Source organism: Sapajus apella, unplaced genomic scaffold (genome assembly GCF_009761245.1).
Source record: "Sapajus apella isolate SASKATOON/1434 unplaced genomic scaffold, GSC_monkey_1.0 scaffold73, whole genome shotgun sequence".
Taxonomy (NCBI): domain Eukaryota; kingdom Metazoa; phylum Chordata; class Mammalia; order Primates; family Cebidae; genus Sapajus; species Sapajus apella.
Genome location: NW_022437013.1, coordinates 1,920,264 through 1,936,562, shown reverse-complemented (window position 1 = coordinate 1,936,562; position 16,299 = coordinate 1,920,264).

Genomic DNA, 16,299 nt, shown 5'->3' with positions numbered 1-16,299 from the left:
CGCACGAATGTTCATTGCAGCACTGTTTACAATAGCAAAGACCTGGAACCAACCCAAATGCCCATCGATGATAGACTGGATAGGGAAAATGTGGCACATATACACCATGGAATATTATGCAGCCATCAAAAACGATGAGTTTGGGTCCTTTGTAGGGACATGGATGAACCCGGAAATCATCATTCTCAGCAAACTGACAGAAGATCAGAAGATCAAACACCACATGTTCTCACTCATAGGCGGGTGTTGAACAATGAGAACACATGGACACAGGGAGGGGAGCACTACACACTGGGATCAGTTGTGGGGAAATAGGGGAGGGATGGTGGGAGGTGGGGAGCTGGGGAGAGATAGCAAGGGGAGAAATGCCAAATATAGGTGATGGGGAGGAAGGCAGAAAATCACACTGCCATGAGTGTACCTATGCAACAATTTTGCATGTTCTTCACATGTACCCCAAAACCTAAAATGCAATAAAATAAATAAATGGGGAGAAAAAAACTACTTTAAAATCCACATGGAACCAAAAAAGAGCCCGTATTGCCAAGAAAATCCTAAGCAAAAAGAAAAAGAAAACAAACAAACAAACAAACAAAGCTGGAGACATCACATTACCTAACTTCAAACTGTGCTACAATGCTACAGTAACCAAAACAAAATGGTACTGGCACAAAAACAGATACGTAGATCAATGGAACAGAATAGAGACATAAGAAATAAGACCACACATCTACAACCATATTGTCTTTGAAAAACCTGACAAAACCAAGCAGTGGGAAAAAGATTCCCTATTTAACAAACAGTGCTGGAAAAACTGGCTAGTCATATGCAGAAAATTGCAACTGGACCCCTTCCTTACACCTTATGTAAATTAACTCAAGATGGATTAAAGACTTAAATATAAAATCTGAAACTATGAAAACCCTAAAAGATAATCTAGGTAGTACCATCCAGGACATAGGCATAAGCAAAAATATCATGACAAAGACACCAAATGCAATCAAAAAGCAAAAATTGACAAGTGGGCTCTAATTAAACTGAAGATCTTCTGCACAGCAAAAGAAACTATCATCAGAATGAACAAAACAACCTGCAAAATGGGAGAAAAATTTTGCAAGCTATTCATCCGAAAAAGGTCTAATATCCAGAGTCTTCAAGGAACTTCAATTTACAATAAAAAACAAACAACCTCATCAAAAGTTGTGCAAAGGACATGAACAGACACTTCACAAAAGAAGACATTTATTTGGCCAATATATATAAAAAATCTTAACATAACTGGTCATTAAAGAAGTGCAAATCAAAACCACAATGAGATATCATATCATACCAGTCAGAATGGCTGTTATTAAAAACTCAAAAAATATTTGATGCTGGTGAGGTTATAGAGAAAAAGGAACACTTTTACACTGTTAGTGGAAATGTAAATTAGTTCCACCATTGTGGAAGACAGTGTGGCAATTCCTCAAAGATCTAGAGACAGAAATACCATTTGACCTAGCAATCCCATTACTGGCTATGTATCCAAAGGAATATAAATTGTTCTATTATAGACACATTTACATGTATGTTCATGGCAGCACTATTCACAATAGCAAAGACACGGAATCAACCTGCATGCCCATCAGTAATAGACTGGATAAAGAAAATGTGGTATATATATACCATGGGATACTATGTAGCAATAAAAAGGAATGAGATCATGTCCTTTGTAGGGACATGGATAGAGCTGGAGGCCATTATCCTTTGCAAACTAACACAGGAACAGAAAACAAAATACCACATGATCTAACTTATAAGTGGGAGCTAAATGATGAAAACACATGGACACATAGAGGGGAACAAAACACACTGGGGATTTTTGGAGGATGGAGGGTGGGAGAAGGGAAAGGATGAGGAAAAATAACTAATAGATACCAGGTATAATACCCGGGTGATGTGATAATCTGTACAAAAAACCCCATGACACACTTTACCTATGTAACATGCCTGCACATTTTGCCATGTACCCCTAACTTAAAAGTTTAAAAAATATGTATTCATTCACATGTTTTTGTCCATATGTGCAAACATATTTGGCACATAAGCATCCTAATATGATGACCACCACACCCAGCATAGAGCCCTCATAGATTGCTCTCTTCTGTTTTTATGACTTATTTTCTACATCAAGAAAGGTATTACCTGTTGAGAAACATTAAGTTTACCCTGACCCTGTGGCTCCTTTGTGAAGAATACTTTTTAGTTTGCAATTAGTGGTAGGTGGGTAACAGCTGCCCACTTGGTATATTTTTGAGTTATGAGTAAATACAGAACACCTGTTTCTTAATAATAATTACCTGTGCAGAGAGAATAAATACATGGATCAGAATCTGCTTGGGGCCCTCAGCCTGGAATGCTGCCAGCCCCTGAGTCTTTCAGCTCAATAGGTTGCTGGCCCCCTGGATAGATCCACTTTGCTGTTCTATCTGGGTGTCCGCCTCTCATTACCTTCAGCACCGCCTGGGTGGGGGTCTCCCGATCGAACTAGTACTTGGCAATTACCATTTTTGTTATGCTAATTTTATGTGTGTGTGTGTGTGTGTGTATCTATCTCTCTTTCTATGGCCATATAATATTTTGAAATATTAAACAATATATAATGCTACTGCCCCAAAACATGATTTTAATACAGTGTTTTCTAGCTCTGGAAACTATAGCATTCCACCTTCATTGCCCCAGGAAAATGAAGCTACAACAAAAGTGTTCTTGAAATGTATGTTAGTTTATTAACATTTTTTTCAAGTTTTAATTACTAGAATTTTTGCAGTTCAACTCTCTAATCTATGAGAGTTTGGGAATAACATTTGTACCACAAATAAAACATTTTCAAAGAACACGTTAAAAATACTATACTCCCTTAGACTTAATTGAGATTCCACAGAAACAAGAAATGAAGATAGTAGGAGAGTTAAAAAAAAAAGAGTGGAAAAATAGAATGTTGAATGGCAAGCTATAGACACGTTTGTGTAATATCTGGATCCAGGAATCCAAGAGTAGAGGATTTCTGTGTTCTCCCTGTTTGGAACCCTAAGAAGCAGCATGAGAGCAGCAGGTAAGAAATAGCTGCATGATAAGACAGTACCTGGGGTTAGCTCCACTGAGTTTTCTTCAGATCTAAACTGGAAAGATAAAGAAGTCAGCTGTTACGATGCTTGAAGATAGCTGAAAGAAAGAAAAAGCTGACAGATCTGATGGGGTCATGCAGTTGCAATCAGGGAATGCTACAGAGGAAAGTTGTGTGGAGCATATGGGAATGAGGACATCTTGAAACATGTCTTTGTGGAACAGTAATGACAGCCAAGAACTAGACTGGATGATCTCAGAGGATGCAGTGTAAAAAGATGCCATCTTGGAACCAGACTTCATGATGTTACATAAGCTTCCTGGAATGTAGGTGTTACTAGGAAGAAAGAGGTGGAAAAAGTTCTGAATTAACTAATGTTAAACAAGAAATTAATCAGTTTGGCTAGAATTGGCTGAGATCATATTTTATATTCTCAATAGAATGAAAACTCAGGATATAGGTCACTGTGAGCCACAAAGAAAATCCATTCCTTAGCTCTGTAGCTTAAGAAATGTATATTCTTTCCCAGTATTTGAAGGGATACATTTACAAAGGGAGAGTAGCAGCATAGAGTTCATGCTAATTTTCATTGATGGGTGTTACATCCCCTTAGAAATGTCTATGACCAAAATTAGAGGAGCTGAGTAAAGTTGGAGCTGTGTTCCTTCAGCCAGCTAAGTTCAGTATAGTATGTTTCACTGAAATGCATTTATTTACTCCAAAATATTTATTAAATACATACTATGTATCAGCACTCTTTTAGAAGATGGGCATATGCCGGGAGCAAACAGACAAGGAAGGTTCTTGCCATCATGAAACATGTATTTCAGGTGAGACAGTGTGCTAAAACTGCTAATTGATTACCATATCTATCTTCTCTCTGTAATATAGATAGACTGCATTTTCCAGTCTTTCTTGAATGTATAAGAATATGCAACTGAGTTCTAAGAAAGGAAGTATAAACAAAAGTAAAGTATGATAATTTCAGGTCTGGTTCATGACACTGTTCATATGTGTTTTTCCCTCATGCTCTTTCTCCTCTAGCTAGCTGGATACAGAAGACAATGAGGCTCTATGGGGATACAAATCCATAAGACAGAAGGTGCTATTGAATACACATGGGCCAACAGTGAAATCTAAACACCCACCTGGAACCGTTAGGTGAACAATAAGTAAAATTCTAACTATTGAGCTATCAGATGTTTGGGTCTACTTTTATCAGTTAGCCTACTCTTAACTACCATGGGGAGAGAGACAATAAACAACAAAAAGGAAATATATAATGTGGAATATCAACATATTTTTCAAAAACAATAAAGCAGGCCAAGGGGAGGGTGGCTAGGAAAGGCCTCCATGAGAAAGTGGCATTCAATGAGAAACCTCAGTGAAATGAAGAAGTCAATTGTGCAAATATCTGGAAAAAGAATGTTTCAGGCAGATTGAACTAGGAAATGCAAAGACCCCAAGATTAGTAAATAGGCTTGGTGTGTAATTTAAAGAATGGCAAGAACTACATGGAAAAAAAAAAAAAAAAAGCAAGCAAGCAAAGGAAAGAATATCAGGAAAGGAAGACAGGCGCATGAGAAACTGGATGATGTAAACTTCACAAGCGGTGGTAAGGCACTTAGATTTTATTCTAAATAGAGTGGCAAGCCATAAATAATGACACTCTCTAACATTCTCTTTTTTTTTTTTTTTTTTTTTTTTTGCTAATTATACTTTACTGATAAATTACCTAGAGCAAAATGCATAAAGCTTAAGTGTATAGCTCAATCAATTTTTACAACTGAAGTAGTCCCCACTTATTCTCGGGGATACGTTCCAAGATCCCTAGTGGATGTCTGAAACCTTGGATACTACTAAACTCTGCAGGCTTCCTCAACCCCTGGGCTGCCAACCTGTACAGGTCTGTGGCCTGTTAGGAAGGTGGCTGCAGAGCAGAAGGTGAGCAACTGGCAAGCTTCACGGCCTGAGCTCCACCTACTATCCGATCAGCTGTGACATCAAATTCTCATAGGCGTGGGAACCCTATGGTGAACTGTACATGGGAAGGATCTAGGTTGCGTGCTCCTTATGAGAATCTAACCAATGCCTGATTATCTGACGTGGAACAGATTCATCCTGAAACCATCGCTGCCTAGCACCCTCGTGGAAAAGTTGTCTTCCGTGAAACCCATCACTGGGGCCAAAACAGCAAAAAGTTTGGGGACCACTGCTGTATAGTATATACCATGTTTTCTCAATCTGATAACTGAGATAGCTACTAAGTGACTATAAGACAGGTAGTGTATACAGTGTGGATAAACTGGATAAAGGTATGATTCACGTCCCAGGATGGCATGAGATTTCACCACACTAAACAGAAGGGAGGACAATTTAAAACTTAAGAATTGTTTATTTCTGGGATTTTCTACTTAGTATTTTCAGACTGCAGTTGATCTCTGGTAACTGAAACCAAGGAAAGCAAAACTATAGATAAAGGGGGACTGCTGTATATCTACCTATCACCCAGATCAAAATAAATAACATTCCCATTAGCCCCCAAAATTTCCCTCACAACTATATCCAGTCAGTGATTTCACCCTGCCACCCTATAGGCACATGTTATTCCAATATCTATTACCAAAAGTTGAATTTGAATATCAACATGGTACATTGACAACCTTCAAGATATAAATGGTGTTCATGTTCTTACATATGCTGAACAAAATGATAATGTGCAGATTGTGTAAGAGGTAAAATTTTGGACATTAAGGAGAAAGCACTGCTGGTATCTGAAATTCATCAGCAGCCTGATAAGCAGATCGCAGGAGACTTGAAGAATTTGAACACCCTCTTTCTCTAATTTGCTTCTATTAGCAACTTCTTTTCTCTCCTTCTGAATTCTGCAATCTTTGACTCTTTCTTTCCTGGTAAACTGATTTTAAATGTATGACTCAAATTGGATGCTGGGCTTTTTAATTTGATATTTTGAGTTTTTCAAAAGAAAGACACTTGATTTTACTCTATGAAGAAATCAACAGGAGTACAAGTAATAGAAATATTATTTGATTAAATTAGGTAGGATTTTATAAATGGCAAGACCCATCTTCAAGTTTTGAAAATGATAAATTCATAGAAATAATAGCAACAATAATCACTACTTATTTTCTCCTTAAGGATTAACTTTAGAAAAATAATATAAATAGCAGAGAAAGCATGATTTATTTGATTTACTCTCAGGTGTATTAGTGGGGCATGCCTTTGGGGATATTATTACAATTTAGCATTCCAAAGGATCTTTGGAAGGACCTGTAGAGACATGCCTTTGGGGATATCATCGCAATTTAGTATTCCAAAGGACCTTTGAATCGCCAAAGCTAACTTTTCAGGACCAGTTGGTAGGGAATTGTTGGCTTGCATAACATCTCTTTCAAACCTGATTTCAGCTCACTGGAAAAACAGATGAAGTGGCTCTTAGTAATGAGTGGTAATTATTAATGCAATTATTTGGTTATGCCTTGACATACACGAAGAAACATGAGAAAATTAAATACCCTTTTTATTTAGCATCTCTGTAGTGACGTTTTTACCAGCATTTTGGTTCAGTGACTGTGGAAATATCATCTTATCCTTATTCAAAAAGGAAATTAATTTCAAAGTTTCCATTTTGGGTCAGAATGGAAAGAAAAAAAAAAAAAAACATGTAGGTAGCTGCTTGTGTGGAACACCGTGTACCAAGTGTCATATTCCTTTTCAACTTGGAAGCAACAGTTTATGCATGGTAATTGCAGACATATCTTACTGAAGAGGCCTAACAGATGAACACATTATTAGTAAAAGGAGGGTGGACACCTTAGAATCAGCTCATACATCTCTTAATTTTTTTAGCATCCATTTAAGATGTATTTGCTAGAAAACAGCATCCAGCAAACATTAAGAAATTTGAAGGGAACTATGGAAAATCCTGATATTACAGTTTATGCTTTATTTTTATTTTAGTGTGAAGTAATGGAAACATTTTATTACTCACAATTTGTGAAAAAATATCTAAAAAGAGCACAGTGTATCTAACACACAATACACAAAATATCATATTCTGAATACCTTTGAAGTCTTCCGTGTACCCCTCCTTGATCTTATTCACCTCCTTCCCTCTCTGCCTGGGATGACCACTGTCTTAAATTTTGTTCATTATTCCTTTGCTTTTTGTTATAATATTAGCACTTGGGTATGTGCCCCAAAATATTATGCTCTTTAATTTTGAACATATAAAAATTATATAAATAAGATCAGACTATTATTTTGCAATTGTTTTGTTCATTCACCTAGGTGTGATTCATCCATATTGAGATAGATAATTGTAGCTCTTTCAATTTCATTATTGTATGGTTTTCCATTGTATGAACACACAATGATTTACCAGTTTTGTTCCCCATGTAAATTTGGTTTCCAGTGTTTTGTTTTACAACATCACTGCTATTGGCATTCTTGTACATGTCATGTTGTCTATATATGTGAGAGTTTCTCTAACAACTATATCTATAGATGAAATTGCTGCATCAAAGGATATGTGTTTCATCAACTTTACTAGATAATAGTAAATATTATTTTTTTCAAAATGATACTGATAATTTATACTCCTACCAGGAGTAAATGAGAGTTCTAGAAGATTTATATTCTCACAAATCAGCAATGTCAAATTTATCATCTTTGCCTACCTGGTGGGTATGAAATGGCATGATTTTAATATATATTTTCCAGTTATTTAACAAGGGTGTGCTTCTATTCATAGATTTTTAAATTAGTGATTACTTTTTCCTCATTCTGTGAAATAGCTAATTATATCTTTTGCCCTTTTCTGTTAGGTTTTTTAAAAAATCAATTCATATAAATTATTTATATATAATTGATAATGTGCTTTCCAGTTACATGTGCTGCACTATTTTCTCCTATTTTATAAATTTTGTTGCCATTTATGCTATTTTTAATAAACAGTAGGACTTAATTTTACTGTAGTTAAATTTTATATTCTCTTTCATTTTGGTATTCATTGTGTGTGGCTTCTGTAAGATATATTTTTCTATCCCAAGCTCATAATGTTAACATTTTAAATAATGTCATCTATTTTTAAAATTTTTGACATTGGATTTAAGTGTGTAACCTACTGGTAATTATTTGTGAATTCTATACCTATACTTTGGTCCTCTAATTACTAAGTTATGTGTTTGTGTGTATGTGTGTGTGCACATGAGCATGTGTTTTCTCTCTTCCTCCATCAATGGGCCTGAGGTTTCTTAATGTTATTAGTATGTTCAAAAATTTGACCTTGTTGATTCTCTGTTATTTAGCTACTTTTGTTTTATTTGAATCTATTAGATTGCTCTTTTTCTTACTTCATAAATTATATACTTAGATTAATTTTAGTCTGTCTTCTTTTATATTTATATATCCATCTCTATATATTGCTGAAGTTGCATATCCTAAGTTTTGATATTTACCATTTTCTGTGGTCAGTCCAAAATATTTTCTGACTTTCATCATTATTTCAACTTTATCCAAATGATTATTTAGAAATTGATATGGTTTGGTTGTGTCCCCACAAAAATCTTGTCCTGAATCATAGTTTGATAATCCCCATATGTTGTGGGAGGGACCCAGTGGGAGGTGATGAATCACGGTGGCAGTTACCTCCATGCTGTTCTTGTGATAGTGTGTTCCTACAAGATCTGATGATTTTATAAGTGGCTTTTCCCTCTTTTGTTCCACATGTCCCTCTTCGGCCATGATGTGAAAACAGACATGTTTGCTTCCCATTTCCACCATGATTGTAAGTTTCCTGAGGCCTCCCCGGCCCTGAGGAATTGTGAGTCAAACCTCTTTATAAATTACCCAGTCTTGGCCAGTTCTTTATAGCAGCATGAGAACAGACTAATACAGAAGTGTACTTCTTAATTTGCAAATATGTTTGGCCGTTATCATTTTATTATTGATATGGAGCTTAATATTTTTTATTTTAGAATATACTTTACCATTTTGGTTCTTTGATATTTGGTAAGATTTGCTCTCTAATGCTGTATATGTCCAATTTTCATAAATGTTATGTATTTATTTGAAAAAAATTTGCTTTCCACAGTTATACTAAATACTCTATAGGCATTTATTAAGTCAATTATTCATTTCTTTCAAATTTTCAAGTTTCTATCAAATTTTTGTTTACTTGCTTTGTTAATTACTAAGAGAGACATGATGAATTCTCCTCTTAAGGTTATGGAGGATTCTTACTATGGTTGTGGAGTATTCTATTTCTCCCTGGATTTTGTCAGTTTTTGCTTTATATATTTTGAAGTTTTACTATTTGCAGTATACATATATAACCCTGTTATATCTTCCCAGTGAATTGAAGCATTTATTACTATAAAATCACCTATTTACTTCTAGTAACAATTTTTATCTTAAAACCTGCTTCATCAGACATTTTTTAGCTACACCAAGTTTCTTATTGGGTTGATAGATACTCCTTTATTGTTTTATAGGAGATTATATGCTGACTAAACATTAATTCTTTTTCTAACATTTGGTAAGTTTTTAACTCCAATTTTTACATTGCCTTTTAATTAGTATTATGATATCTTTATAAAATATTTACTTTTTTGAATAATATCTATTTTTCTTTTTGACTTCTTATATTATTTGTATGCACATAAAGCATTGTTTAATCTGAAAGTCATGTAGATATTATCATATAGGTGTTTCCAATGTTTTAAAACTTATACGTAAAACTGCTTATGTTCACCTGGAATATATTTTATTTTGTAATGAGCAAGCAAGGTCTAAGTATATTTTACTCATAGTTAACACATTGCCTGTATTATGTGTTATATCATTTTTTGCCATTGATTTATCATTTTAATGTTTAATTTTGAAATAATTTTATATTTACAAAACAACTTTGGAAAACAGTACACATATTTTCTCCCATTCTATAGGTTGTCTCTTCACTTTGTTGATTGTTTTCTTTGATGTGCACAAGCTTTTTAACTTAATGTGATTCCATTTGTCCATTTTTGCTTTGTTGCCTGTGCTTGTGGGGTATTGCTCAAGAAATTTTTGTCCATATCAATCTCCTGAAGATTTTCCTTAATGTTTTCTTGTAGTAGTTCCATAGTTTGAGGTCTTAGATTTAAATCTTTAATCCATTTTGATTTCATGTTTTTCATATGGCAACACAGAGATCCTTAAACCCATTCCCTAGCTCTCTAAAATATTAAAATCTTATATAACTAGTATAATTAATAATACCAAGATATTATTATTGATACCTGGCTCTCATTATTGAAAATATATTTACTTATTTGCTCAATCCTATTATATGTAAGTTCCAGAATTGCTAACTCATATCTTCATGAAAAACAAATTTACAAGCCAGCATATTATAATATTCATTTACAGTTCTTTTTTCTACTAGCCTTAATATATAATGTCAAAACACCATTTTCCTTATTTTCTTCCTTGTCCCTCTCAATATCACTATGTTATTAATTTGGAATAATGTTAGGTTCACTTATATCTGTTTGCATTCTATTTTCCCCCTCCTCTGCATTCTCATTTAGTCTGTTTATCTATCTATGCATGTATCTACCTCTGTATCTATTTGCTGGTTGCATAGAATTTTATCGGTTCTGAAAATCAGAACTATTTTTAAAAGTACTCAAAGAAGCTTCATCACTTTTATTGTTTCATTGTTTTTATTCTCATTACTTTGCTCTTCCCATCCCATTTTCCCCCATATCCTATGCATAACTAATCTCATTAGTGTCTTGTTTTTTCTTCTTGTTTTTGTTTTTGCAAAAAAAATTATTTTGTACATCTTATTGTCCCTTCCTTTTTAATATGAAATGTAGTGTACTATAGATATATACTCTTTAACCTTTTCTTTTTTTCATTTAATATAGACTAGAAATCACTCCATACTAGTTTATAGATGTCTTTCTCATCCTTTAATTTTTTAATTTTCTGGGTACAGAGTAAGTGTACCTATTTATGAGGTATCTTATGCTTGATACAGGCATGCAATGTGTAATAATCACATCATGGAAAATGGAGTATCCATCCCATCAAGCATTTGTCTTTTATGTTATAAACAATCCAATTACATTCTCTTAGTTATTTTTAAATGTATAATCAAATTGTTATTGACTGTAATCACTCTGCGGTGCTATCAAATGGTAGGTCTTATTCATTTTTTCTAACTATTTTTCCTCATCATTTCTTAAACCTGCATGATACTTCAGTTTGTGCAGATACCATGGCTTGTTCAACCACTCTCCTATATATGGACATTTAGTTTCTAATATTTTGCACTTATAAGCAATGCAGCAATATATAATATGTACATATGTATTTTCATATTGTCAGAAGTGCATCTTCAGGGTAAAATCTAGAGTTGTAATTACTGAGTCAAAGGCAAATGTATACATAGCCTTGTTAATATTGCTAAATTGGCCTCCAGAAGGGTTGTGCCAATTTGTATCCCCATTATTAATACATGCAGATGGCTGTTTCTCCACAGGCTCACCAATAGACTGCAGCGTCCAACTACTTAATGTTTACTAATCTTTTAGGTGAAAAATAATATCTTAGTGCTGTTTTATTTTGCATTTCCTTAGTGAGTTTGAATATCCTTTTATACATTTTAGAGCCAGTTTTATATATTTTTGGTCAATTGTTAGTTGATATTCCTTCTCAATGTGACAACTTCATAATTTATGACAATTTTTGCTTGGCTTTTTTCAAGGTTATATAGTCAAATTTATCAATCATTTGATTTACTTCCTCTGAATTTTAAGACATACTTGCAATAACTTTCCGTGTGCCAAGGTTAAAGAAGAATTTATTCATTTTTTTAGTACTTGTAGGGTCTCATTTTCTATATTTAGATTTCTGATCAATTTAAAATGTATTGATATGATGAGAAGTATGAATCTAATTCTATCTCTTTTTTTTGTTTGTTCGAGACAGTCTCACTTGTCACCAAGGATGGAGTGCAATGGTGCGATCTCAGCTCACTGAAGCCTCCACCTCCCAGGCTCAAGCGATTCTTGTGTCTCAGCCTCCTGAGTAGCTGGGATTACAGGCATGCACTACCACACTCAGCTAATTTTTGTATTTTTAGTAGAGATGGAGTTTCACCATGTTGGGCAGGTTGGTTTCAAACTCTTGACCTCAGGTGATTAGCCTGCCTCAGCCTCCCTGTGTGTTGGGATTACAGGTGTGAGCCACCATGCCCAGCCTCTAATTCTATCTTATTGCAAATTGTTACTAACTTGTTCTAGTGCAATTTATTAAAGTCTATATTTTCCAGTTGATGAGAGATACTACTTTTATCAAATACTAAATTTCTGTATGTTGTTTGATCTATCTCTGGACATTCTATTCTCTCTCATTGGTCTATTTGTTTATTAATATGCCTCACTGTTTTAGTTATAAAATTTTTATGGTAAGTTTTGATGTCTGGTAAGGATAACACCACCACTTAATTTTCTTCTTCAATGATTTCCTAGCTATTTTGCATGTTTGCTTTTGCATACGAATTTTATTGAGGTTGAATAACTCCCTAAAACAGCTAGTTCCCTAGCCAAGAGTAAAAAATGTTTTGTCATTTATTCTACTCTACTTTTCTATCCTTGATAAATGTTTAAAATTTCCTTTACATATATTTTTCTGTTTCTTGTTTATTCCAGAGTTTTAATCTGCTTTGTTGCTGTCTTAACTGAATACTTTCCTATCATCATTCCTATAACTGATTATTGTATGCCTATATGAAGCATGTTGATTTCTGTATGCTAATTTTATATCCTGTTAATAGCACACTGTTTGTGGTTTGAGTTACTTTCTTCATTGATTTTCTTTTTGGAATACTATCACATCATTTACAAAGAGATAGTTTTGCTTTCTCCCTATGAATTCCTCTGCCTTAAAGTAATTCATATGACCTATTTGCATTGCCTAATACAAGTAGTACGATGTTGAATATAAGTGTCAATAGTGAGCATCATTGCTTCTTAATTGAGACATAGAGAATTCACATAGTTAATAAAATGTATATCCAGAATTTGGACCCAGTATTCTGGCTCTAAAATCTGTGTTCTTGATTAGTATACTATTCATTTTTCATAATCTAAATTATTTTAGCTACTATGGCTTCTTCTCACATTTATATTTCATAATTATTCTATCAAAACAACATTATTTAACTATATTGGATTTTTGAAAATCATTTATGTTTTTTAGGACAAATCTCCTTCTCAATAGCACTCTTTTATAAATATCACTTGGATAGTTTTACTCATTTTTTTTAGTTAAAAAATAACACATGTACATGAAAGAGCAATCTAAACATTATGAAATTATATGTAAAGAGAAAGGATCCTGCTCAACTTCCCCTCCCAGCTCACCAGTAACCATTGTTAGCAGTTTCTAGATTTTGTTACTCTACTTATGAGAAAGTTAGATATTTAAGAGTGTAATCATTCTACGTCCAAAGTAACAAAGTAGCATTTAAATTACAGGCTCCTCCCAGGAATGTGAGTGATATTTGAAGCTTTGAAATTATAATATGCTTTTCTTTCTGATATATATTCTAATCGGCACCAGTTTCCAAAATAGACCAGTTTGAAGTTTTGATAATGCAAACAGTATAGTTTTAATACTTTTGTAGAACACCTGAAAATCCAGCACATATACAACATACATTTTATAAGCTAGCAAACAATTTGGCTAAGAACAAAATATCTACAAACAACTCTATTTTTGATATATTTGGAGAACAGAGTCAACAGAATGTGCTGAAAGACAATGTGTGGGGTGTAAAAGAAAGAAGAAATAAGGAATCACACCAGGATTTAGATCTGACTAACTGGAATCATGGGGATACCATTTGCCTAGATGTGGAACACTGCAGAAGGTGCTGCTTTTGAGGGGTAGATTGGGTGGGTGTTCATTTCCTCTGTTTAATACCAAAAGACAGATGTCCAGAATATAGTTGAATAAAAGAATCTAAAGTTGCATTAGTGATCTGAGCTGGCAATGTACCTAATAGATGACATTTAAATTGAGATGACTGAGAGACTTGAGTATAGGCAGAGAAGATAAAATGACAAACAACTAAGCTCTGCAGTATTCCAATGTGAGAATTCAAGAAGAGGAGTGAGTAAAGGAAACTGTGAAGTAGCAGCTAGTTGGGGAGCGGGGGAAGAACAAACCCGTGGAGTATATCTGGGGCATTACAGAAAAAGAAGTTTTTTGCAATAGGAAAAAGTTATCAAACATGTTAAATGCTTCTGAGATGTCAAACAAGATAAGATCTAAAGATTAATTACCAAGTACATCAACAATGGCGCTCCACTTTTAGTTATGCAGTTGAGAACCATACTGAAATTTTCTGCAGTTAGTTTGGTAAATGTGAAGAAGGGAGCATGTGGAAGATCTTTTCTGATTGATTGTGTTTCATTGGGGAAATAAGAAACAAAAGGATTGTGGTCTTAGTTGGTACCCTTTCTTATTTTTCTTTTTGTCTTCATGTTCTTCCCCAATCACTAGACAACCAGAGAAGGTATCTCTTAAAACAGACCTTGATAGAAGAATTTGAATAGAAGTAGTTTATTTGGGAGATGCAGGAGTCAACAATAGGAATGTGGTCATGGAAAGGAAAGGAAGTCCGTAGAGATGCTTTAGTAAACCAGTTACCACAGTGAGCAACTGAAGTTTATTTCCACCAGTAAACTCTAAGTGCAATACACACACCTCGAGATTATGCCATCTGAGTTGTGAAAGAGCTGTACTATTTACTCAACAACTCCTGAGAGTCATAGGAATGCTGCGGCAGGGAATTATCCAACACTTCTAGCCTCCCTTGGGCGCTGTAAGAGTTACCTTCTGTCTTTTTGTTAAACTCACTTTTAAAAAATTATAACATTTATTTTTGCTTCTATTCCAGTTATTCTTTCATCTTCAGAAACACCTGTGTTGTTTAGGTTATTTCACTCTTATCTATCTTCTACATATTGCATTTCACTATTCTCTTTGTCACCATCTGCACCAGCTTCTTAAATCTCTCACTCTATATGATGTCATCCATTTCAAAGGATATAAATTTTGCCATTTTGCTAATTGTAATATTGACTTTATTCCTGCTATTGCCTTTTAAGGTTTATTCCAAAATAAAAGGGCCCAACTCAATCAAACATAAGTTATAAAGGAGAATTATCGGATTACGTCAAATGATATTATCAGCTCTCTCTCCTTGTCCTATCCCCAACATCCAGTTTCTCCTTTTCTTTCTTCTAGTTGCTTGTTTTATGCTTTCTTACTGCAGATAGACTTGTGCCATGCAGCAGGCAATGTTGGCCACTGATGGATTCAGTTGAACATCTGACCCAGTATCACAAACCAAATTGGAAAAGAGAAATTTTCACATGCACCTGTATATAATATTTCAGAACTAGTTGCAGAACAATCATTGAATTCAAGGAAATGTATTATATGATTGGCCTAAATGTAGCAGCCACTGTGGAATTGGGGAAGAGCTGTTTCCTAAAGAAAGGGGAGATGAAGGTTGTTACCAGAGGGAGTGATTAAATATGCTGGACAAAATTGAAAAGTATTACCACCCTTCATTACATCTTGGAGCATAATTGCCGCAATGCAATTTACCATTGCCAGATCAAACATTCTTTCAAATCATATCATATTTACTAGTAAATTGTAGTATTAAAATATATAAGTGATATTTAACTTGGATGAAAATTCTATATACTAAAATTATAATACATTAAGTGCTTATTAAGTTATACAAACTCTAATAAATTATACCCACTATGTGTCTCTGCTCCCACACCTATCTTGGCATGAATAACTGTTGTAGTGAATGGTTATTAGTGACTTTTTCAGGTACTATTTCTTTCTCAGGTGTGTTGCTTGAGAGAAAATTGATAATCATAGAAAACAGATGCAGAGAGCTCAATGTGAAGATAGGGAACAGTGATCTTACTGTGCTAGAAAACAGCATTCAGTAAATAAGAAGAAAGATGTCCAGGAATTAAAAAAAATTTTTTTTATTTCCATAGGTTATTGGGGAACAGGTGGTGTTTGGTTACATGAGTGAGTTCTTTACCAGTGATCTGTGAGATTTTGGTGCACCCATCAACCAAGCA